This window comes from Panthera tigris, chromosome D4 (assembly GCF_018350195.1).
Source record: "Panthera tigris isolate Pti1 chromosome D4, P.tigris_Pti1_mat1.1, whole genome shotgun sequence".
NCBI lineage: Eukaryota > Metazoa > Chordata > Mammalia > Carnivora > Felidae > Panthera > Panthera tigris.
In genome coordinates, this window is record NC_056672.1 from 81,779,682 (window position 1) to 81,803,848 (window position 24,167).

The following is a 24,167-nucleotide window of genomic DNA, read 5'->3' on the forward strand; positions in this document are numbered from 1 at the left end:
CCAATTCCTCTAAGAAATCCTCTGCAGCTACACTAGCTTAGACATTAGTATTCTTTTTTGCCTCTTTTCATCAAAGTTCAATAAAAGCAAGGTCTACATTTTACACTTCTTTTGTATCCCCCAATTTTAGTACTATGCTAGACCCAGAGTAGTTACTCAATCACTTACTATGTATATGCTTTCCTGATGAAGCCATTCCATTCTTCCACATAAAAATTCTAAGTACTCCATAGACCAATTTCCCTGATGAACATGGATGCAAAAATCCTCAACAAGATATTAGCCAACCGGCTCCAACAATACATTAAAAAAATTATTCACCACAACCAAGTGGGATTTATACCTGGGATGCAGGGCTGGTTCAATATCCGCAAAACAATTAACAGGATTCATCACATCAATAAAAGAAAGGACAAGAACCATATGATCCTCTCAATAGATGCAGAGAAAGCATTTAACAAAATACAGCATCCTTTCTTGTTAAAAACCCTCAAGAAAGTAGGGACAGAAAGAGCATACCTCGAGATCATAAAAGCCATATATGAACAACCCAATGCTAATATCATCCCCAATGGGGAAAAACTGACAGCTTTCCCCCTAAGGTCAGGAACAAGACAGGGACATCCACTCTTGCCACTGTTATTCAACATAGTATTGTCTGATTGTCTTAGCCTCTGCAATCAGACAACACAAAAAAATAAAAGGCATCCAAATCAGCCAGGAGGAGGTCAAACTTTCACTCTTCGCAGATGACATGATACTCTTTATGGAAAACCCAAAATATTCCACCAGAAAACTGCTAGAATTGATTCATGAATTCAGCAAAATTGCAGGATATAAAATCAACGCACAGAAATCAGTTGCATTCTTATACACCAACAATGAAGCGACAGAAAGAGAAATCAAGGAATCAACCCCACTTACAGTTGCACAAAAAAACATAAAATACCTAGGAATAAATCTAACCAAAGAGGTGAAAAATCTATACACTGAAAACTATAGAAAGCTTATGAAAGAAGTTGAAGACAACACAAAAAAATGGAAAAAGATTCCATGCTCCTGGATAGGAAGAACAAATATTGTTAAAATGTCGATACTACCCAAAGCAATCTACATATTCAATGCAATCCCTATCAAAATAACACCAGCATTCTTCACAGAGTTAGAACAAATAATCCTAAAATTTGTATGGAACCAGGACCGAATAGCCAAAGTAATCCTGAAAAAGAAAACCAAAGCAGGAGGCATCACAATCCCAGACTTCAAGCTATACTACAAAGCTGTAATCATCAAGACAGTATGGTACTGGCACAAGAACAGACACTCGGATCAGTGGAACAGAAAAGAGAACCCAGAAATGGACCCACAAACGTATGGCCAACTAATCTTTGACAAAGCAGGAAAGAATATCCAATGGAATAAAGACAGTCTCTTCAGCAAGTGGTGCTGGGAAAACTCGACAGAGATGCAGAAGAATGAACCTGGACCACTTTCTTACACCATACACAAAAATAAACTCAAAATGGATGAAAGACCTCAATGTAAGACAGGAAGCCATCAAAATCATGGAGGAGAAAGCAGGCAAAAACCTCTTTGATCTTGGCCGCAGCAACTTCTTACTCAACACGTCTTCAGAGGCAAGGGAAACAAAAGCAAAAATGAACTATCGGGACCTCATCAAAATAAAAAGCTTCTGCACAGCGAGGAAAACAATCAGCAAAACTAAAAGGCAACACACAGAAAGGGAGAAGATATTTGCAAATGACATATCAGATAAAGGGTTAGTATACAAAATCTATAGAGAACTTATCAAACTCAACACCCCCAAAATAAATAATCCAGTGAAGAAATGGGCAAAAGTCATGAATAGACACTTCTCCAAAGATGGCCAACCGACACATGAAAAAATGCTCAACATTACTCATCATCAGGGAAATACAAATCAAAACCACACTGAGATACCACCTTACACCTGTCAGAATGGCTAACATGAACAACTCAGGCAACAACAGATGTTGGCGAGGATGTGGAGAAAGAGGATCTCTTTTGCATTGTTGGTGGGAATGCAAGCTGGTGCAGCCACTCTGGAAAACAGTATGGAGGTTCCTCAAAAACTAAAAACAGAACTACCCTATGACCCAGCAATTGCACTACTAGGCATTTCTCCACAGGATACAGGTGTGCTGTTTCGAAGGGACACATGCACCCCCATGTTTATAGCAGCACTATCAACAATAGCTAAAGTATGGAAAGGGCCCAAATACCATCGATGGATGAATGGATAAAGAAGATGTGATATATATACACAATGGAGTATTACTCAGCAATCAAAAAGAATGAAATCTTGCCATTTGCAACTACGGGGATGGAACTGGAGGGTATTGAGTGAAGTGAAATTAGTCAGAGAAAGACAAAAATCATATGACTTCTTCACTCATATGAGGACTTTAAGAGACAAAACAGATGAGCATAAGGGAAGGGAAACAAAAATAATATAAAAACAGGGAGGGGGACAAAACAGAAGAGACTCATAAATATGGAGAACAAACTGAGGGTTACTGGAGGGGTTGTGGGAGGGAGGATGGGCTAAATGGGTAAGGGGCACTAAGGAATCTACTCCTGAAATCATTGTTGCACTATATGCTAACTAACTGGGATGTAAATTTTAAAAAAGAAAAAAATTCTAAGTACTATCTGCCCACCACACTGAAATCTAGGGATACTGCATTTTCTTTAATGTTATCAAGTTAATGGATTCAAGGGGGCAAACTAAAAAGAGCCCGGCACCAAGGCTAAACCTTCTTACTCTTTGCTGGCTCTGCCTCCACCTCTTCCAGACCTTGAAATGTTCCAGTGTTCAAAGGCCCTGTCCTGGGCCCCCTCATCTACCATCATACTTTCTTTTGGCCTATCCCAGTTTCATGACTCTAAATATTGTCTATGTACAGATCACCATAATATACCTGTAATTCTGGCCTCTACCAACTGCTGACTGACGTCACTGAAAACAAAGTGATCAAAACAGGACTATGAAAATTTTCCCCCAAAACCAACTCCTCTCCCAAGTCTCACCAATCTCACTAAACACCATAACCTTCTACCCAAACTCTTAAAAAAAAAAAAAAAAAAAAAAAAAAAAAAAGTCCTGCTATACAGACTGTCAACATATCCTATCAACTTGTACCTCTAAAATACATCCTGAATCCTTTCCCAGCATCATCTTTCACCTGAACTGAAACAACCTCCTAACTGGTCCTCCTGCTTTTATTCTGGCCCCTAATACAATCTCTTCTCCATACAACCAAATCATCGTTTAAAACATCAAACCTTTCACTCCCTTATTCAAAATCTTCCACCATCTTATCATCATTCTCAGAATAAAAATCATACTCCTCAGGGCACTTGGGTGGCTCAGTCGGTTAAGTATCCGGACTCTTGATTTTGGCTCAGGTCATGATTCTGCAGTTCTTGAATTCGAGCCACACCTTGGGCTCTGCCTGCTTGGGATTCTCTCTCTCTCCCCCCTCCCATAATAAATAAACTTAAAAAAAAAAAAAAATCATACTCCTCACCCTGGCTTACGAAGTACCAGTTGGTCTGGTCATTGCCTCCCTCACGAAATTCATCTGTATCTGTACCTCTCCCTCTCTCCCCTACCCCCCTGCTTCTTCTCTCTCCCTCTTGCTCATTATACTCCAATCCCTCTGTCCTTTTTAGTTCCTCCCACATAACAATTGTGTCCCTGCACTGCTCTAGCTGTTCCCTCTTACTGGAATAGTCTTCTCCCTCTTCTTCCTAATGCTGACTCTTTAACATTCAGATCTAATCATAAACAACATCTCTTCAAAGGCTTTCCCTGGTCATCCAGTCAAGTAGCCACCCTATCACTCTACTCTAATTATCAATCCATTTTAATTATCCACATAGCACTTAACTGATGTATTTCTTGATTATTTGCTTACTACTTCCCCACAGGAACATAAAATCAATGAGAGTAGGGACCTTGCCTGTCTCATTTACCACTGAATTCCCGTGCCTAGAACAGTGCCTAGCCTACAACAGACACTCAAAGAATGCTGAATGAATACAATTATGAATAAATGAACAACTGCTTCCATTTCCATTGCTCTGTTAATGGTGTTTTGATAGCACCAAAGAAGGGGGGAGGGCCTAAAAAGTTAACATTTTGTCAGTTACAAACAAATCTCTCTGTCCAGTGTAAGTACTTTCTCTACAGAACTACTTCTTTCTAATCTCATTCCAATCTATTAAAACCCAGTAGTAAAGACAGCCATAGTAAAGCTATCAAGTCTCCCCAAACTGATCCACAGATTTAATGAAATTCCTATCAAGGTTATTTTTAGACACAAACTTATTCCAAAACTTATATGGAAAGGTACAAGACCTAGAACTGCTAAAACAATTTTGAAAAAGAATAAAAGGGGAGGAGTCATTCCACACAATTTACACTAATTATAAGCTACCATAATCAAGACTGCCTGGTATTGGCAGGATAGATACACACAGCTCAATGGAACAGAGTACAGAACCCAGAAATAGATCCACACAAACATGCCCAATTGGGTTTTGACAAAGGTGCAAAAAGCAATTCAATGGAGGAAGGACAGCCTTTACAACAAATGATGCCGCAGGAATCAGATATCCAAAGACCAAAAAAAAAAAAAAAAAAAAAAAAAAAGAGAGAGAAAGAACTTTGATCTAAACCTCACATTTTATACAAAAAGTGGATTCAAAATGGATCACAGACTTAAATGTAAAACTATAAAAACGTTCAGGGAAAAATTATAGGAGGAAATCTTCAGGACATAGAGTTAGGTCAAAAGTTCTCGGAGGTGACATGAAAAGCAAGATCCATAAAAGGAAAACCTGATAAATTAGACCTCATCAAAATTAAAAAAACTTTTGTTCTATGAAACAGCCAGTTAAGGAGAAAAAAAGGACAGGGGCATCTGGATGGCTCAGTCAATTAAGCGTCCAACTTCAGCTTGGATCATGATCTCAGGGTTCATGAGTTTGAGCCCTCCATCAGGCTCTCTGCTGTCAGCCCAGAGCCTGCTTTGGATCCTCTATCCCCCTCTCTCTGCCCCTCTTCTGCTGGCAGTCTCTCTCAGTCTCTCTCAAAATAAATAAACTTAAAAAAAATAAAATAAAAAGATGAAAGGACAAGCTAAAGACTAGGAGAAAATATCTGCAAACCAAGTATTCAGTAAGAATTCTATCCAGAACATATAAAGAACTCTCAAAAATCAACAGTAAAGGGGTGCCTGGGTGGCTCAGTCAGTTAAACATTAAACTCTTGATTTTAGCTCATGATCTCACAGTTTCATGAGTTCGAGCCCTGCGTTAGGCTCTGTGCTGGTGGAGTGGAGCCTCCTTGGGATTCTCTCTCTCTCTCCCTCTCTCTCTCTCTCTCTCTCCCTCTGTCTCTCTCTCTCTTTCTCTCTCTCTCTCTCTCTCTGTCCCTCCCCTACTCATGCTGTCTCTGTCTCTCTGAAAATAAATAAATAAAACTTTTAAAAATCAACAGTAAAAAAACAAGCAATCCAACTGTTAAATGGGCCAAAAACATGAAATTTAACTGAAAAGGACATACACATGACAAATAAGCATAAGAAAAAATATTCAATATCATTTGCCATTAGAGAAATACAAATTAAAACCACAACAAGGTATCACTACATATTGATCTAAATGGCTAAAATAAAAAATAACTTGGGGCGCCTGAGTGTCTGTTGGTTAAGTGTCAGACTCATGATTTCGGCTCAGGTCATGATGTTTTGGTTGTGAGATGGAGCCCCACGTCAGGCTCCGCACTGGGCGTGGAGCCTGCTTGGTATATTCTCTCTCTCTCTCTCTCTCTCTCTCTCTATCCCCCTTTGCCCCCGTCATAAAAAATAAAATTAAAACTAAAAACATATTTTAAAATAATGCTGGAAGGAATGCAAAATAGTACAGCTACTTTAGAAAAACATCTGGCAATGTTTTACAAAGCTAAGCATAGTCTTAACATACAATCCAGGAATCGCAGTCCTAGGTATTCACCCAAATGAGTTGAAAATTTATGTCCAAATACCTGCACATAAATGTTTATAGCAGCTTTATTCATAATTTCTCAAAACTGGAAGCAACTAAGATGCCTTTCAATAGGTGAATAAATAAACCACAATATATCCATCCATACAGTGGAAAATTATCCAGCAATTTTTTAAACGAGCCATCAAAAGAAGAAAAAGAGCCATCAAACCACCAAAAGACATGGAGGAATTTTAAATGCCTATTTGCTAAGTGAGAGAAGCCAACCTGAAAAGGTTACATATGTACAATTCCAATTATATGACATTCAGGAAAAGGTAAAACTACAGAAAGTGAAAGATCAGTGGTTGCCAGGGTTAGGGTGGAATGAATTGAGTACAGGAGATTTTTTAGGCTATTCTGTATGATACCATAATGGTAGATACATACGCACTTGTCAAAAACCCACAGAATGTACAACACAAAGAGCAACCCTAAAGTAAACTATGGACTTTAGCACATAATAATGTATCAACATTGATCCATCAATTTTAACAAATTCACCATGCTAACACAAGATGTTAATAAAAGGGGAAGCCAGTAAAAGAGGAAGGTATATATGGGAACTCTGCATTATCTGTTCAATTTTCTATAAACCTAAAACTTCTCTAAATAATAAAGTCTAATATTTCTTAAAAAGCAGTGATAACATCAAATGCCAGTGAAGATGTAGAGAAACTGAACCACTGATACATTGTTAGTGAGGATGTAAAATGCTACAGCCTCTCTGGAAAGGTATAGCAGTGACTTAGAAAACTAAAAAGGCATTTACCATTCAACCCAGCAATTGCACTCTTGGGCACTGATCCCAGAGAAATGAAAATTTATGACCATAAAAAAGCCTGTATGCTAATGATCACATCAGCTTTATTGGTAGTAGCCAAAAACCGAAAACAATCCAAATATCCTTCAACAAATGATTAAACAAACTGTGACATACCTATCCACCATGGAATACTATTCAGCTATAAAAAGGAAAAAACTATTGATCCATGCAACAACTTGGATATCTAATGGAATTATGCTGAGTGAAAAAAGCCAATCTTAAAAGTTTACATATTGTATGATTCCATTTATGACATTCTTCAAATGATATTATACAGAGAAATTATTATTGAGTATTTCTTACAACAGCAAGCGATCCTACAATTATCTCAAAATAAGATGTATTTTAAGCTCCAAAGGTAAAGATATAATTATACTTCAAAATCAAGTATTTTCCCTTGGGTGGGCTGACAAATTTCCCAAAGCAGTGGGTCTCATGGCTCATGAGTTTGAGCCCTGTGTCGGGCTCTGCGCAGACAGTGCAGAGCTTACTTGGGATTCTGTCTCTCCCTCTCTCTCTGCCCCTCCCTCCCAAAATAAATAAATAAACTTAAAAAAAAAAAAAAAAAAAAAAAGACTCCCTTAAGATGAAACCCAGGCATCTGTATTTTTTAAGCTCTCAAGTAATTACAATGTGCAATCAAGACTATCTTGCAGAGCAAGTCTTTTAAACAGCAACCTTTTATTAGCATGCCAAGATTATTAAAAAGCATTAAGGATTTGGCCATTAACAATTTGCTAAAATCTTAGCTACTAAAATCATTTCACTAATGAATGGAACTTTAATACAAATCTCAACCACCTTACAGAAATAAAAGACTCAAAAAATTAGCTCAAGAAAGACAACAGTTCGGGGCGCCTGAGTGGCTCAGTTGGTTAAGCGTCCAACTCTTGGTTTAGGCTCAGGTCAAGATCTCACAGTTTGTGGGTTTGAGCCCCTGCTTGTGATTCCCTGTCTCCTCCTGCCCCTTCCCCAGTCATTCTGTCTGTCTCTCTCCCTCTCTCTCAAAATAAATAAACTTAAAGAAAAAAAAAAAAAAGACAACAGTTCATTACAGTATATTTTTAAATAACGTCCCTACTTGGCAATCGAGTTTGAGTCAGAAGTTGAATACTAAATTCATTTTTATCTGTGAAATTTCTACAAATTCTACAAGTTCTAAAATGGAACTAATTAATCTGCCTTTCTAAAATCTTTCAAGCAAAAAAGGTTACCATATTCCATTTAGGATTTAACCTAAAATCAAAAGGATATAAAATGACTTTCACAAATTTAACTGCCTACACACAAACCATGAGAACAGGGTACAGAACATGAAGAATTTCAAATGAAGTGCTCTTTTCCACCTGCATGTGAAAAAGCAACAATGGCAGCAACACAAAAACTGGTTTAAAACTAAATGTCATGCAGGAACACTAAACACACCCAAACAAACCCACATACCACATAATTCAACACATCCGGGCAGCAGTGGCTAAGGAATGGAACAGCATGGATACTACAAGGATTTGGCAGACTGATGTAAAGAGAATCATATTTCCTTTGCCTTTAACCACGCCTATTATATTACCAAAGTAGTTTTGGGTTTTAGGTTTGGAGTGAGGAAGGTAATTAAACTATATAAATTATTAATTTAAAACATTCTCAGCCCAGGAAAATTAAGTAAGAAAACAAGTACACTATAACATAACAAAATTTGACAGTTGTAAGTTGCTTGAAACATTGAAGTGATAAGGTCATTTTTAAATATGTGTAATCTTTTTACAAGTTCAGAAGAACCACAAATTATGGAGCTACAAACCACCAGCTATTCAAAAGAAAATTGTAGCTTATAAAATACTGGCTGACTGCCAGTATAAATGAATTTTTTTCCTCATACAAGCTTTGTAAGCCACAATACTCTTTCAAAAGTGACTATAACCATATTATTCAATCAAAGAGTAATGTATTAGACAGTAAAAGTAAGTCAATTCTTGGCCTAAAACAAGCTGTAAAAGCCCACAAACTGTTCCTCACCAATATAGTGAAATGTCACCTTGAAAAAAAGAGATCTTGAAAACTTTAATTCATTTCTATTTGACCATGATTTCATCAAGCAATTAAGTAAATGACTCAAACATTAAAAAAACAAAACAAAACTCTGGAATCCAAATACCAATACATGTAAAAGGGGAGAATAACCACCATCCAGCTCCCCTCACCCACACACACACAAACAAAAAAATTGTCCTTTGAAAAATAGCTAAACCCCTACTACATTAGAAAAATTTGCCTTCAACTTGCTGCTCAAATGGAAAGGTAAAAGATAACAAACACCTTGGAGATAAATGAGGGTTCAAATCCCAGCTATACAACTTCTTAGCTAGTAAGAACCTTGAGCAACTAACCGTTCCCAGCCTCACTTTTCCCATTATAAAATGGAAGCCTCATAGTGAAACTGTTGTAAAGATCTAAAGAGGCAATGCATGTAAAGCACCTAGCACAGTGCCTGAAACACAATAATAAGCACTCCATGAACAGAGGCCACAACACTTGAATTACTACCATTCAACAAATGGATATCACAATACTCTAAATCTTTTTTTTAAGTTTACCTATTTGAGAGAGAAAGAGAACAAGCTGGGGAGGGGCAGAAAGAGAGGGCGACAGAGGATCCAAAGTGGGCTCTGTGATGACAGCAGAGAGCTCAACGTGGGGCTCAAACTCACAAACCATGAGATCATGACCTGAGTTGAAGTCAGATGCTTAACCAACTGAGCCACCCAGGCACCCGTGGATGTCAGAATACTCTGAAGAGTGAGAAGTTGGATGTCTTATCAAACTGGTACATTCGAGATAATTCTGAGCTGAACAACTTACAACAGCAGCAACAATAATAATAGCTGTCATGAGCACCTTCTAGTGCCAGGCATTTTATAAATTTTTTTTTTTAATCTTTATAACAGTCCAATAAGCGAACAACCAAGCACAAGGTATACAAAGGCACCTTAGGAAGCATTAAAATAGTTCTACAAAGTCTTGAGTGGAGATATATACCGTGTATATGCATTCATATATATTTTTCCCCAAAGAAAGGAATCTAAGTATTTTTTATTCTCCTGAGTATACATGTATTTTAATATGTGCAAATAACATATTACTCATATATATGTGTGCTCTTGGCAGATTTTACTTAATCTTGTTTTCTTATCTACCAAATAATGGTAACATTTTGATAGATATTTGATAGATCTATCCTACCCACATAACAGTGAATTAGTCTTTAAAAAGGCAAACAAGAACCTATAAAAAATACTGGAAACCATACAATCCTACAAAAATAGAGCAACAATGTAAGAATAAAAATATAAACTGCAACTTAATTTTGCAAGCCTACCTTAATTATTCTATATGAACTTTCCAGTGTAGCCCAACTCATGTAATGACTATCTTAAAGGGCACTGTAGTTCTCTTCCCAAGAAAAATGGCCTCTTCTCTCCTTTACCTATGTAAAACTCATTCTACCCAGCACTGTACGTCACACTTGTTACCAGAGGACACTGTATGATCTTTTCACGAAACTATGTCTTAACCTCTCCAGCTAGACTACAAACTACTGCAAAAGAATCCTTTTTCATAATATATCTTTAGTAGTACCTCAACACAATGTCTTGTCTATAAAAAACACTATAAAAAACCAGTAAGATGGTTTCTAAGACTAGGGCTTGTACAACAATCTATTCCATTATAATTTCCAGATTATCCATTATTAAAGCTGCAGTCTGCAATCCTGGTCACTACCTTCAATTAGTTAACCTACAGTTAAAGTAACTCCATGGGTCAGGCACACTAGGAGTATTCAGGACCCTTTCAGGGTCATACAAGACCAAAAGTATTTTCCAAGAGGTAGGAAGGCATTATGTGCCTTTTTAACTCTCCTCTCATGAGTGTAGTTTTCCAGAGGCTACATAATGTGTGGAGATATATAATGAAATGTGTCACATGTGGAAGCTCAACATAATTCAGTGAACCAACATTTTCCAAATGACCAATGCATGATATTATGATCATGTATGGATAAAAGATCCATTTGAAATACAACAGACCACTGGATTTTAATGTAACAGAATAAGAAAAGTTCACTGATCTGGCTTCAGATTCCACTAAAAAACTACAATCTGTCAAGTTTTGGTATAGTATATCAAAGAAGAACATTCACAATACTCCTACCCTTTTCCAGCTTCAAATCTTATGAAGCCAAATTTTCTCCTTTGTATACTTCAACCAGAACATAATACAACAGGCTAAATACAGCACCAATCAGAACCCAGCTGTCCTCTATTAATCTATACATTAATGAGATTTGCAAAAATGCAAAGCAATGTCACTCTTCTCATTAAATTTTTGTTTTGGAAACATTATTTTTCATTAAAAATGTATCATTTGTGGGCACCTGAGTGGCTCAGTCAGTTAAGCATCCAACTTCAGCTCATGATCTTCTGGTTCATGAGTTCGAGCCCCCACATCAGGCTCTGCTGACACTCAGAGGCTGGAGCCTGCTTCGGATTCTGGGTCTCCCTCTCTCTCTGCCCCTCCCCAACTCACACTCGCACGTGCGCACACTCTGCCTCTCAAAAGTTAATGTTAAAAAAAATTTTTTTATGTTCAATCACACACACAGACACATACATATCATTTGTAGGAAGTGGGGGAAATGGGTAGATATTGGTCAATGGGTACAAAGCTGTAGCTACGTAGGATGAAAAAGTCTAGAGATCTAACAAAGTATGAAAGCTATAGGTAATAATGCCGTATTAGATACTGGAAATTTGCTCAGAGTAGACCTCAGGTGCTCTCACCACACACACACGTGCGCGCGCATGCACACACACACACAGTAACTGTAAAAGAGACAGATATGTTAATTAGGTTGACTATAAGTAACCATTCACTAGGTATATGTATATCAAATCAAGTTGTACATCTAAAATATATACAATAGGGGGCACCTGAGTGGCTCGATTGGTTAAGTATCAGACTTCAGCTCAGGTCATGGTCTCACGGTTCGTGAGTTCAAGTCCTGTATCAGGCTGTCAGCACAGAGCCCACTTCAGATCTTCTGTCCCTGCTCTCTTTGCCCCTCCCCTGCTCATGCTCACTCTCTCTCTCAAAAGTAAACAAACATTAAAAACAATTTAAAGGGGCGCCTGTGTGGCTCAGTCAGTTAAGCGTCCAACTTCGGCTCAGGTCATGATCTCATGGTCTGTGAGTTCGAGCCCTGCATTGTGCTCTGTGCTGACGGCTCAGAGCCTGAAGCCTGCTTCAGATTCTGTCTCCCTCTCTCTCTGCCCCTCCCCCACTCACACTGTCTCTCTCAAAAATAAACAAAGATTAAAAAAAAATTTTAAATAATGAAAACAATTTAAAATAAAATATACACATTTCTAAAAAGCAGCTCACCAAAGAACATCTGCAGTATGAAAGACAGAATTTATAATCATATAGAAATAGTTCTAGAAGAATACATGCTAAATTCTTGACTGCAGGAGTTGGAATGTGCGTATGACAGGAATGAAATAATTTTTTACTTTGATTCTATATTATTTTAATTTACATGTACTACTTTTGTAATTTGAAACAAAAACTTCAAAACCTAAAATCTTAAAATATATATTTATATACATAATTGTATATATATTAACATATAATGAGTATTTTTAATGAATAATAAATATGTAAATTTTATCAGATATAATTTCCAATAATCCAAATAACAACAGATACAACACATAAACAAGAGGTCTTTGGAGTCCTCAAAAGTTTCTAAGGAGTGTCAGGTAGTACCGAGTTTAAAAGTTTGAGAACTGCTGGCCTAACCACATGTACATTGATTTGGATGTTCCTCATACTAGGTCCATTTCACTTGAGAAATGCAAAAATTACCCAGAAAGGAACCGTGTGGACACTGTACAACTTGGAGCAGTCAGTATTCACTAAGCTCTTGATGAATGTTCTGCACTCTTTTTGCAGTAAGCAGTCCTCCTACAATGAATAACTACTTAGATTTTCAGTGAAAGGATTTGGCAAAAACATCAACCATTCTCATTGATTCCTATTTTGTAAAGAATAACCACTTAGCTATACAACCTGTTTTAAGTAATCAAGAAAAACTGTACAATGCAACAGACAGCATTTATTGAGCCCGTAACATATGCCAGCCACCGTGCTTTACTTACATTACCTCATAATCTTCACTACCCTCCAAACAATGTGTAACAGAGCAGCTAAGAGACTCAGATGCACTTGTCAAAGGTCACACTGTTAACAAATGGTGGAATCAGGACTCAGAACCAGGACTGTGTGACTCCAAAGTCCAGCACACTTTCCACTCTACCAGGTTACCTTCGTAACAACTAGACTGGAAATCAGACCTGTCACTTGTTCAATGTCCTTGAGCAAGTCACAACTTCCGTCAGCCAGTTTTCTCCTCTACAGGATAAGAGGGTTAGTCTACCTGATCTCCAAAGTCCCCTCCACAGCTAATAGTCTTGGATTATGATTCATCACAACTTCAACCCTACAGTTGTAGAGTAAAAGGTCCTCTGTCTGCTTTTCTGAACACACTAAGAGAAGCAATACAAGTAATGGGGAAGTAATGAACACAATTGATAGACCAGGATATATTAACAATCATCATAAAATATACTATAAACACTAAGCAGGCACTATGTACTCCTTTCATTCCAGGCAACCAGGCCTTCCTTCTTTGACAAAAGCTTGGGCATTCTGCCAGCAGACATCTCTAAAGGTGGTAAGAACCTGTTAGCATGCAACACAATAACATCTAACTGAAGGATTGCTATGGGAAGCAAATGCCTCATCATTAACCTCTATAGGAAGCACCATCTATTCTTTGAGGTAAATTATACAATAATCAATGGACATATTTGCCAAGCATTTCTGAGAAAAGGAGGGCAAGCTACAGGAAATAGGGAAAACTGACACACGGCACTTCAACACACACAAAGAAACAAAAAAATCCAAGAAGTATATTGATTGCAGGACAGTGTACATTATGAGATGAGGTTTTACTGTTTATTTATTTTTTAATTTTTTTTTTTTTAACGTTTATTTATTTTTGAGACAGAGAGAGACAGAGCATGAACAGAGGAGGGGCAGAAAGAGAGGGAGACACAGAATCTGAAACAGGCTCCAGGCTCTGAGCGGTCAGCACAGAGCCCAACGCGGGGCTCGAACTCACGGACCATGAGATCATGACCTGAGCCGAAGTCTGACGCTTAACTGACCGAGTCACTCAGGCGCCTGGAGGTTTTACTGTTTTTGCATACGTTGATATTTGTCCAAGCTACCAAAATTTAAGACTTCATTGTGCAACAGTTACAAACAACACAATTTAGTATGTGCCACACATTGTGCTGAGCCCCTTTGAGACATCACCCTCTAATCTTATCCTACAGAATTGTGAGGTATCATGTGCATTTTAAAAAGTGAAAGGTCTTACAGCTAGTAAGTGGTAGAGAAAGACTTTGAAAATAAAACTAACCAACTCCAAGGCCTGTGTTCTTTACAACATACTTTGGCTGGTTCCAGAAAGAATAAAACTTGATCTCTAGGTCAAAACAGAAAAATAATGTGTAATGTTTGAGCCAAGTTACAAGGGCATTTTAAATTTTTTAAATAAAAGTTTTTAAAAGCTTGAAATCCATTTATGGAAGTACCTACTATTTAGATATTACCAAAGTCACAAGGTCACTGTCAAAAATCTATACTTCTTTGGATACCTATCAATATACTTAAACTCAAGTCATTTCAGGTGGCTGCTGTTGCTATAGCTTACATTCTCGGTATGTATGCTCACATAACCTAAAAAAATCTCTTCTGTCCAAAGTAGCCAGGAAGCTATCTTTTACTTTACTATCCCTCTTACCCTAAACCCAGCATAGTGAAGCAAACTATTCCAAGAGAAGAGAAGTCATGTCATTCAAAACACAGGAGGAAAAAGATAAGGGGGCCCCTGGAGAGTTCTGTCAGTAGAGCATGTGACTCAATCTTGGGGTTGTGGGCTCAAGCCCCACGCTAGGTGTAGAGATTACTTAAAAAATAAAATATTTAGGGACACCTGGGTGGCTCAGTCGGTTAAACATCCAACTCCAGCTCAAGTCATGATCTCACAGTTCATGGGTTTGAGCCCCGTGTGAGGCGCGCTGTGTGTTGACAGCTCAGAGCCTGGGGCCTGCTTTCAATTCTGTGTCTCTGTCTCTGTCTCTCTCTCTCTTCCTCTGTCTCTCTCTCCCTCTCTCTCAAAAATAAATAAACATTAAAAAAAATTTTTTTCAAACAATAAAATAAAATCTTTAAAAAAAGAAGAAAAAAGGGGCAGCTGGGTGGCTCAGCCAATTAGGCGTCCAACTTCAGCTCAGGTCACGATCTCACAGTTCATGGGTTCAAGCCCCATGACGGGCTCTGTGCTGACAGCTCAGAGTCTGGAGCCTGCTTTAAATTCTGTGTCTTCCTCTCTCTCCCCGCCCCTCCGCCACTCACACTCTATCTCAAAAATAAACATTAAAAAAATATTTTAAAATTGTTTTAAAAAAAGAAGAAAAAAGGAAAATAACAAGGTTTATGAAGTGACTTCCTAGCCACTTTCAGAAGAATGACTGGAAACTATTAAAAACTATTAAAATTCTTTCAAACTTTAAAAAAGCTAAAAGGAGGGGTTTTTTAAATTGGGGCAAAGTAGAATTACAAAATCTTTCAACACCAATGTAATTTTACTCTTCATTGATATGAACTTTTAAAAGTATCTTAAAATGGGAAATCAACTGAGTTCCAATACTGTTAAAGATTAATAATTAACTAAAAAAATAAATAAAAATTTTAAAAAGCCTAATTTTTAACTACTCAAGCAAATCAACTTATGATTTTAAAATCACACCAGTAATTCACTAAAAATAAATGATCAGGGGAAAAAAAGAATTTCTAAAAACAAAATCTCAGATGCTAGATTTTGATTTCTTCTAATCATTTATAATGTCCTTTAAAGAGTTCCAAAGGTTATTTCATATTTTGCTTTCCCTATGTGCAATACAGATCACGACTGGTCAGGAGAAAGTGGCTACTATTGCAACCAGCAAACTGAATTCCCCTTCCTTTATACACTGCTCTGCTAAAACAGTACCAAATCCCTATGCAAGATGACTCCTTCCTTTGGTGCTTTTTGCCCGTCTACTTCCAGATTTAGTGAAGAGAATACCCAGCTTTTGGAACCAAATAGACATGGATTTGAAACCCAGGTCCACAACTTACCAATTAAGTGATTCTGGACTTACTGAACAGGCTGTTTTCTTATCTGAAATACAGCAAGGCTCTGAAAAAGGCTACTGTGAATATAAATAAATAAATAAATAAATAAATAAATAAATAAATAAATAAATAAAGGCTAGTGTGAAGATTCAAGATAATATGCATAATGCATACCTACTATTAGTTATTGTTAATCATTATGTGCCTGACACTTTCTTTCTTAATGTTGTCACTGTTTCTAAGTATAATACATCCATTACTAATCAACATAAAGAGGATTCACTTTATTTCTGACAAACCAGAGACAGGTGGCAAAGAACTAGGGGTGACCACAAATACAAACCTGCTACTGTCAACCTCTTCATGTAAAGACTTATATTTTAATTGCTAAAAAATTTTCAAACTATTTAATGAGTCAGGGGTTTCACTCTGGCGTGATGTAAATGTTCTGGAAATAGGTAGGGTGGTGGTTGCAACAATGTAAATGTACTAAATGTTCAGTTTAAAATGGTTAATTTAGGGGCACCTGGGTGGCTCAGTCAGTTGAGTGTCTGACTTCAGCTCAGGTCATGATCCCACAGCTTGTGAATTCGAGCCCCATGTCAGGCTCTGTGCCGACAGCTTGGAGCCTGCTTCAGATTCTGTTGTCTCCCTCTGTCTCTGCCCCACCCCCGTTTGCTCTCTCTCTCTCTCTCTCTCTCTCTCTCTCTCTCTCAAAAACAAATAAAAACATTAAATAAATAGTTAATTAAAAAAATTAATTTTCAGAGGGAACAAAGAAAAAAATACCATAATTATTCCTACTTAAACATCATTAGACACCAGCAATGTGACCAGTTAAACGGAGTTTATTCAAGGTTTTCTAGTCAACATTTCTTTTTTTTTTTTTTTTAGAAATTTTTTTTAACGTTTATTTATTTTTTGAGACAGAGAGAGACACAGCATGAATGGGGGAGGGTCAGAGAGAGGGAGACACAGAATCTGAAACAGGCTCCAGGCTCTGAGCTGTCAGCACAGAGCCTGACGCGGGACTTGAACTCATGGACCGTGAGATCATGACCTGAGCTGAAGTCGGCCACTTAACCGACTGAGCCACCCAGGCGCCCCTCTAGTCAACATTTCTAAAGAAGTGGCCTGACATAGTGGAAGGAGCCCAAGCCTGAAGGTCAAGATATCCACCTCTCACCTCAACTCTGTCACTAGTTAGGTGTGTGATTTTGGACAAGTCCCTTAACTACTCAAGATATATGCTGAGTTCTTCATCTCTCAAAGAACACAGCAGGGCTAAAAGAACCTCACAGGTTTCTCATAAGATTAAGATGTTATACTTTACATTCTTGGCAAACCAATTATGTGAAATAAAATTGCCTAAATTAAAAAAAAAAAGTTTAACTATAATATATGCCAAATCTGACTGACTAAAAGCCACCAAACCTCCAGTGAGCTGAAAAATGTGTTATCCTATACAGGAAGATTTTCTCATTTCAGGGTAATTGGGTCCTACTGACTCCTATTTACTGGAAAACAAAAACAGACCCTATAAAGACAGTGCCAAGATCACATTCACTGACATTATGATCTAAGCACAAAGGAAAAGACTTAATTCAGAGATGACTTAATGTGGTAATCTCAAGGTCAGCATTCTAAACCAAGCTGGTAAACTACAAGTTTATAACTGATAAACTCAAGGATGTCTTTTAATCTATTAAAAATGCATTAAGTATAAAAATATAAATATAATGCATCATTAGCCTATAAATAAAAATTGTACACATTAATCAACATTATTTTGCAAATATTTATTTTTTCCTATAAATGACCTTTGGGTTAAAAACTCTTCCTGCTCCCAGGTTCTGAAAAAGATATAAATCTAAAGGAATCTTATTCTGTTCTTACATATGACTGGAAGAGAAGCTAAATCCTCTGATATCTTCTGGTATTTTGTTAAGTGTAGGTTGTTAAAGACATGTTTTGGCAACTAACACCTTAACTACCACTAATTAGGGTAGAAGGCTTATCTTCTTCCAATATGCTTCTAAGTCCTAAGGGGAAGAACAGGGGGGTTGGCATGATCATGCAAACCTTTTAACTCAACATGATCTCAACGAAGTGATCAAGGTGACTTAGTTGGGAACTCTCAATCTGTTGTTTTCAAAAGGGTGGGACAGACACTGCTTAGATATGCATAGCCCATCAAGCAGTTTTTAATGCTTTCTTTTGAAAGCTCAAAGGATGACATCTAAGTTGTAACAAGTTGCTGAGAATACATGAAGTACTTTACAACCTAGAGCAACTAGAGCCACTTACAAATCAAAAGTCTGGATGCCTTATCAGAAGCTTTCCAAATCAATTATCTAGATTCAGACCTCAGTAATAGATTCAGCAATCAAGTCTTCTCTTTCTGGCAGTTAGTATCAAAATGAAAGCACAGAGCCTGCCTGAGATTCATCCTCTCTCCCCCTCCCCCCCCCCTCTCAAAAATAAACATTTTTAAAAAGTGAAAGCATAAAGCCACAGATACATATCCTTTCTAAAGATTCCTGATTTTCTTTTTATCAAACCAATCATCACCTAAACCACACTTGCAAACTCAATACCAAAACTAAACCTGCCTCCAGACCCCACTTCTCTTGGATTCCCTACTTCTCTTCAGGGCACCCTAGCCTGCTTGAAACTTTGCAGACTGTCACTTAGCCCTTACATCCAGTTACCAAGTTTCATCAGTTTGAAGGCATCCCTTCTATACCCATTTATTTCCACTACCTTTATCACATTTTTCTACAAAATATTACAACAGCATCTTAGTGTATACGTTTCAGCCTCTCTTTTCACATAAAGTTGTCAAATTCATAAATACAGCCCTAATAGTGCCATCCCTCCATTCTTGCTCAAAAACCTTTCATTAAGCCTTACTATAGAGTACTAAGTCTGTGCTCCTCACTCTTGCATTCAAGCCTTCTATCAATGGCTCCAACATTCCTCTCCAAACTTAGATTCTTACCAATTCATTCCATATTACCTCACCTTTAACTACTGAACCACTTGTTCTTTCTCATATAGAAATCTTGAGCATTCTTATTTTGCTAATGCAATTTCCTCCATATGCAATTCTCTTCCCTATTTTCTCATTATCTAATCCTACTTGTTTTCTGTGGCTGAACACAGATACACATGTCACATCCTCTCTGAGGTCTCTCCCTTATTCTTCTCTTAGCTAGAAATAATTCCTTGCTCTTCTGAATTCCTGAACCATTTTATCAAAGTACGTAAACTTTAAAAATATAGGGGCACCTGGGTAGCCCAGTCAGTTGGGTGTCTGACTCTTAATTTTGGCTCAGGTCATGACCTCATGGTTCGTGAGATTGAGCCCCGAGTCCAGATTTGCACTGACAGCACAGAGCCTGCTTGGGACACTCTGTCTCCTCTATCCCTCTCTCAAAGAAATATTTAAGTGTGTGTATGTGTGTGTATATATACATACACACACACACACACATATATATACACACATACACACACATGTATATGTATACATATATACATACACATATATATGTATATATATGCATTTATATGTATACATATATACACAGACACATATATATACTCACACACATACTCAGATATATACATACATACACATAAATATACACACACATACACACACACATCATCTGTCCTAACAGACTCTAAGCTCTTAAAGATCAGCGTCTATGTATACTTTATTCTTGTATCCCCCAATCCAACTAGCACAATGTATAATACAACTCAAAACTGGGGGGCCTGGGTGGCTCAGTCAGTTAAGCATCTAACTTGGGCTCGGGTCATAATTTCATGGTCTGCTGGTTCGGGCCCCCATCGGGCTCTCTGCTATCAGCACAGAGCCCATTCAGATCCTCTGTCCCCCTCTCTGCCCTTCCCTACTAGGACACATGCACAAGCTCTCTCTCTCTCTCTTCTCTCAAAAAAATAAAAATAAAAATGAAAAAAAAGATTTGGAGCGCCTGTGTGGCTCATTCAGTTAAGTGTCCGACTTTGGTTCACAATTAGTTGAGTTCAAGCCCCAGGCAGGGCTCTGTGCTGACAGCCCAGAGCCCGGAGCCTCTGGATTCTGTGTCTCCCTCTCTCTGACCCTCCCCCACTCATGCTCTGTCTCTCTCTCTCTCTCTCTCTCTCTCTCTCTCTCAAAAATAAATAAACATTAAAAAAAAAGTTTAATAAATAATTTTTAAAAGACTCAAAATTATGATGAACAAATTAATAGTAAAACGAACAGCAGTCTTATGAAAGGATACTCATAAAGAAGAAAAACAGAAATACATCATAAAGACCTCAAGGTACATAGTATTCCATAGGAAAACCTGGAATTCCAACTAAAACGCTAGCACTATAGCATCTTTACCAAGTAATACTACAACTAATAAAAGAATAATTCATTCAACAAATCCTCAAGGACTTACTTAGGGCCAGGCACTGTTCTAGGTGCTCGGAATCGACAGAATACAAAACCAGCATTAATCCTCACCTTTGTGGAGCTTATACTGTAGTGAAGGGGAAAAGGCAATAAACAAAATAAATACGCAAAATGTAAGTTAAATGGTTTAAGTGGTAATGAGAAAAAGAAGGTGGGAAAGGAAGGCGAGGGAGGGCCAGAAATGGAGGAGCTGTCATTTTAACAGGGTGGTAAGGGAAGGCCTCACCAGAATGGGCAAATACGCACAAAAACTGACAAAGACAGAGCTGAGCGTATATGTGAACAACAGCATTCTAGGCAGGGCACACAGCAAGTGCGACGGACCTGAGATAGGAATATATGCCTGACACATTAAAGAACAGCAAGAAGGCCACTGTGGCCAGAATGGAATAAGCAAAAAGTAAGAGGAGACGAGGTCAGAAAGGAAAGAAAAAGGGATCTGATCACGTAAGACCTTGACAGGACTTATTCTGAGCAAGATAGGGGATGTGACCAGAAAGAAACAAAATCTGACTTACCTTTTGAAAAGGATCATTCTTGCTATGATATTGAGAACAGAATATAAAGGGGCAAGAGCAAAAAATGGACTAATAATTCTTCTGTAATAATTCAGAAGAGTTGATGTAAACTTAATTACTAGAGTTAATGAAAAGTGGTCAGAGTCTGAATATATTTTGAAGGTAGAACTGGCAAGATTTCCTGATGGGTCAGATATAGTGTGTGAGAGAGAATCGAGCGTGACTCTTAGTTTTGGCCTTAGCAACTAGAAAGATGGAGGAAGTTGCAATTCACTAACATGGGGAAGACTACAAGGAGGGCAGAAGAAAGAGCAGGCAGGGTAAAGATCAGGAGTCTGGTGGGAATAAGTTTAGTTTGAGATGCCAATAAAATACGTAAGTAGAAGTGTCCATACAGGCAGTAGGACATACGAGTCTGGAGTTTCAGAGATAAAAATTTGGGAGCTGTCAGCATATACACAGTATTTAAAGCCAGAGATTGGATGAGATCACCAGGGGAATGAGAATAAAGAGAAGAGATTCTATGAAGTGGTCCAATATCAAAAGACAGCAGTAATGAGGAAGAACCAACAAAGGAGAAGCCAAGGAGGTAGGAGGAAAATCAGCCGAGTATGGTGTCCCAGAAACCAGAGCAGAGAGTATTTCAAGGAAGGAGACATCCACTGCACCACATGCTGCTAACAAGTCTAGTGAATTCAACTTGGTGGTTTCGGCAAGAGCAATTTCAGTAATTAGGTTGAAAGTCTCACTACCGTAGGTTCAGGAGAAAATAGGAGAACTGGAGATGAGCAGAAACAACTTTTTCAAGATGTTGAGAAATTGGGTTGTATCTACAAGAAACAATGTGGTCAAGAAAGGACTGTCTTAAAAAAACAGACAAAGTAGGGGCGCCTGGGTGGCGCAGTCGGTTAAGCGTCCGACTTCAGCCAGGTCACGATCTCGCGGTCCGTGAGTTCGAGCCCCGCGTCAGGCTCTGGGCTGATGGCTCGGAGCCTGGAGCCTGTTTCCGATTCTGTGTCTCCCTCTCTCTCTGCCCCTCCCCCATTCATGCTCTGTCTCTCTCTGTCCCAAAAATAAATAAAAGACGTTGAAAAAAAAAAAATTAAAAAAAAAAAAAACAGACAAAGTAACACCATGTATATACTGACTAGAATGAGCCACTAGACAGGAGAATAATGATGTTGCAGGAGGGAGGGGGAGAATGAACAGGATTTCAACTGCTCTAGAGTTTCACTAAGAGGGTCAAATAGCCCAATGAAGAAAAATTTCACTGGGTTAGTGGGCAGTAATTCCAGAGTATCTGTTTGTGATACTAAAGAAGGAGGGAGGGCAAGCCCATACTACTAATTTACATGCCACAGGAGGCTCAGAAGAGAGACTGGGCCATTTACTGAGAACTTTCATGTTAGGGCTTTCCTGTTCCTTCATTTAAGCTCAAAATAACTTCATGAGGTATTATCTTTATGTTACAGATAAGGAACCAGAAACTCAGAGAGAGCAAGTAATTTGATCAACACACAAAACTGGTGAGTGGTAGAGCTATGTTTCAAATCCAGCTCCTCCTGAGCATTAGATAAGGAATTACAGTTAATTTAGACAGTTAAAAGTTTTGTGGTTATGTCTTTTTTAGATTCCTATCTGTTAGAAATACATACTGAAGTATTTATGGATGAAAGAATATGATGTCTAAGATTTGCTGTAAATACTCCAACAAAAACAACAGAAAGTAATTGTGAGGAACGGATGAAACAAAAGCAGCAAAATGCCAGTCAGTAATTGTTGAAGCTAGCTGACGGGTATATGGAAGTTCACTGTTCTCTTTCATGTACGTTCGACAATGTCATGATAAAAAAATAAAAATCCAGGTCCTTCTGAGTCAAATTTTTCTCATTACTTCAAAGCTTGCCCTTAATTTCTCCTCAATCCTCCCTTCAAAAAAAAAGTTATGTGCTTCAGAGCTTACAGTTTTCTTCTTTAATCCTCACTATAACTCTGTAATTAAGGGTTTTATTCCAATTTTATACATGAGGAGAGAGATCCACAACTAATAAATAACAGGATCAGACCTCAAAAGCCAGGTCTTCTGGTGTCAACAACATTCTACTGTCCAATACAGCAGTCAAGGTTACACCCAGGCATACAGAAAAGGAGAGTCCACTCAAGTGCTAGCTAGCCACTTTCTTTAGATTACTACTGCATAATCCTAGGACCCCAAATTTCCTAGGAAGGCCATGCATTGACTTGCACTCAAAGGCTTGACTCAAACAGGCAGGTTTCAAATTTGCCCGGCCATCAACCTTCCTGGCCAAATTTGGGAACCAACAGGTATTTGATATGGAATCTCTCAAACAGTGTTCTGAGAGTCTGCCTATCTCTGCTCTAGAGTCAACTCTTTGGACCTCCATTTCTCCAAATGTAACACTCTGCTGTCCACCCACATTATACAACTACAACAGAGACCAAAGTCCAGGTATGTGAAACCTGAGCTCTAGAAATAAGGAACACTACCAAACAATAATACTGACCAATTTCAAAAGCCAATTTTGAAGATTTTATTTAAGTAATCTCTACACCCAACATGGGGCTCAAACTTACAACCGCAAGATCAAGAGATGCATGCTACCGACTGAGCCAGCCAGGCACCCCTCAAAAGCCAATTTTGTATAATTCCACAACATTTACCACAAAGCTGGCATATGAGAGCATCAGAGTTAATACTTATTTTTCAGATACCACCTTTTAAAAATTTTTTTTTTATTTTAGAGAGAGAGGGCGCACAAGCAGGGGGAGAGGGCAGGAGAGAAAGAGAATCTCAAGCAGGTCCCATGCTCAGTAAAGAGCCCAATATGGGGCTCAATCCCACAACCATGGATTATGACTTGAGCTAAAATCTAGAGTCTGATGCTCAGCTGACTGAGCCACGCACGTGCCCCAAGACAGCACCTCATCACTA

General features: G+C 38.1%; 1 protein-coding gene and 1 long non-coding RNA gene across 9 annotated transcripts in view; one reads left to right on the top strand and one right to left on the bottom strand.

Annotated features, from left to right (window-relative positions):
* Window positions 1-24,167, bottom strand: part of LOC122232991 (formin-like protein 5) — a 78,594-nt gene that overhangs the window by 46,941 nt on the left and 7,486 nt on the right. The window contains exons 1-2 of one of the 8 annotated variants that reach the window (XR_006210381.1): window positions 16,226-16,727; window positions 14,463-14,528 (exon numbers count right to left, since the gene is read on the bottom strand). The exons of the other annotated variants lie outside the window; for them this stretch is intronic. The gene's annotated coding sequence lies outside the window, so the exon portion shown is untranslated. Of the gene's footprint in view, window positions 1-14,462; window positions 14,529-16,225; window positions 16,728-24,167 lie in introns of those variants that run through there. 8 annotated transcript variants of the gene reach the window in all.
* LOC122232993 lies at window positions 13,635-22,933 on the top strand. Its single transcript, XR_006210384.1, has 3 exons — window positions 13,635-13,816; window positions 22,687-22,740; window positions 22,845-22,933. It is a non-coding gene; the product is annotated as an uncharacterized LOC122232993 (long non-coding RNA).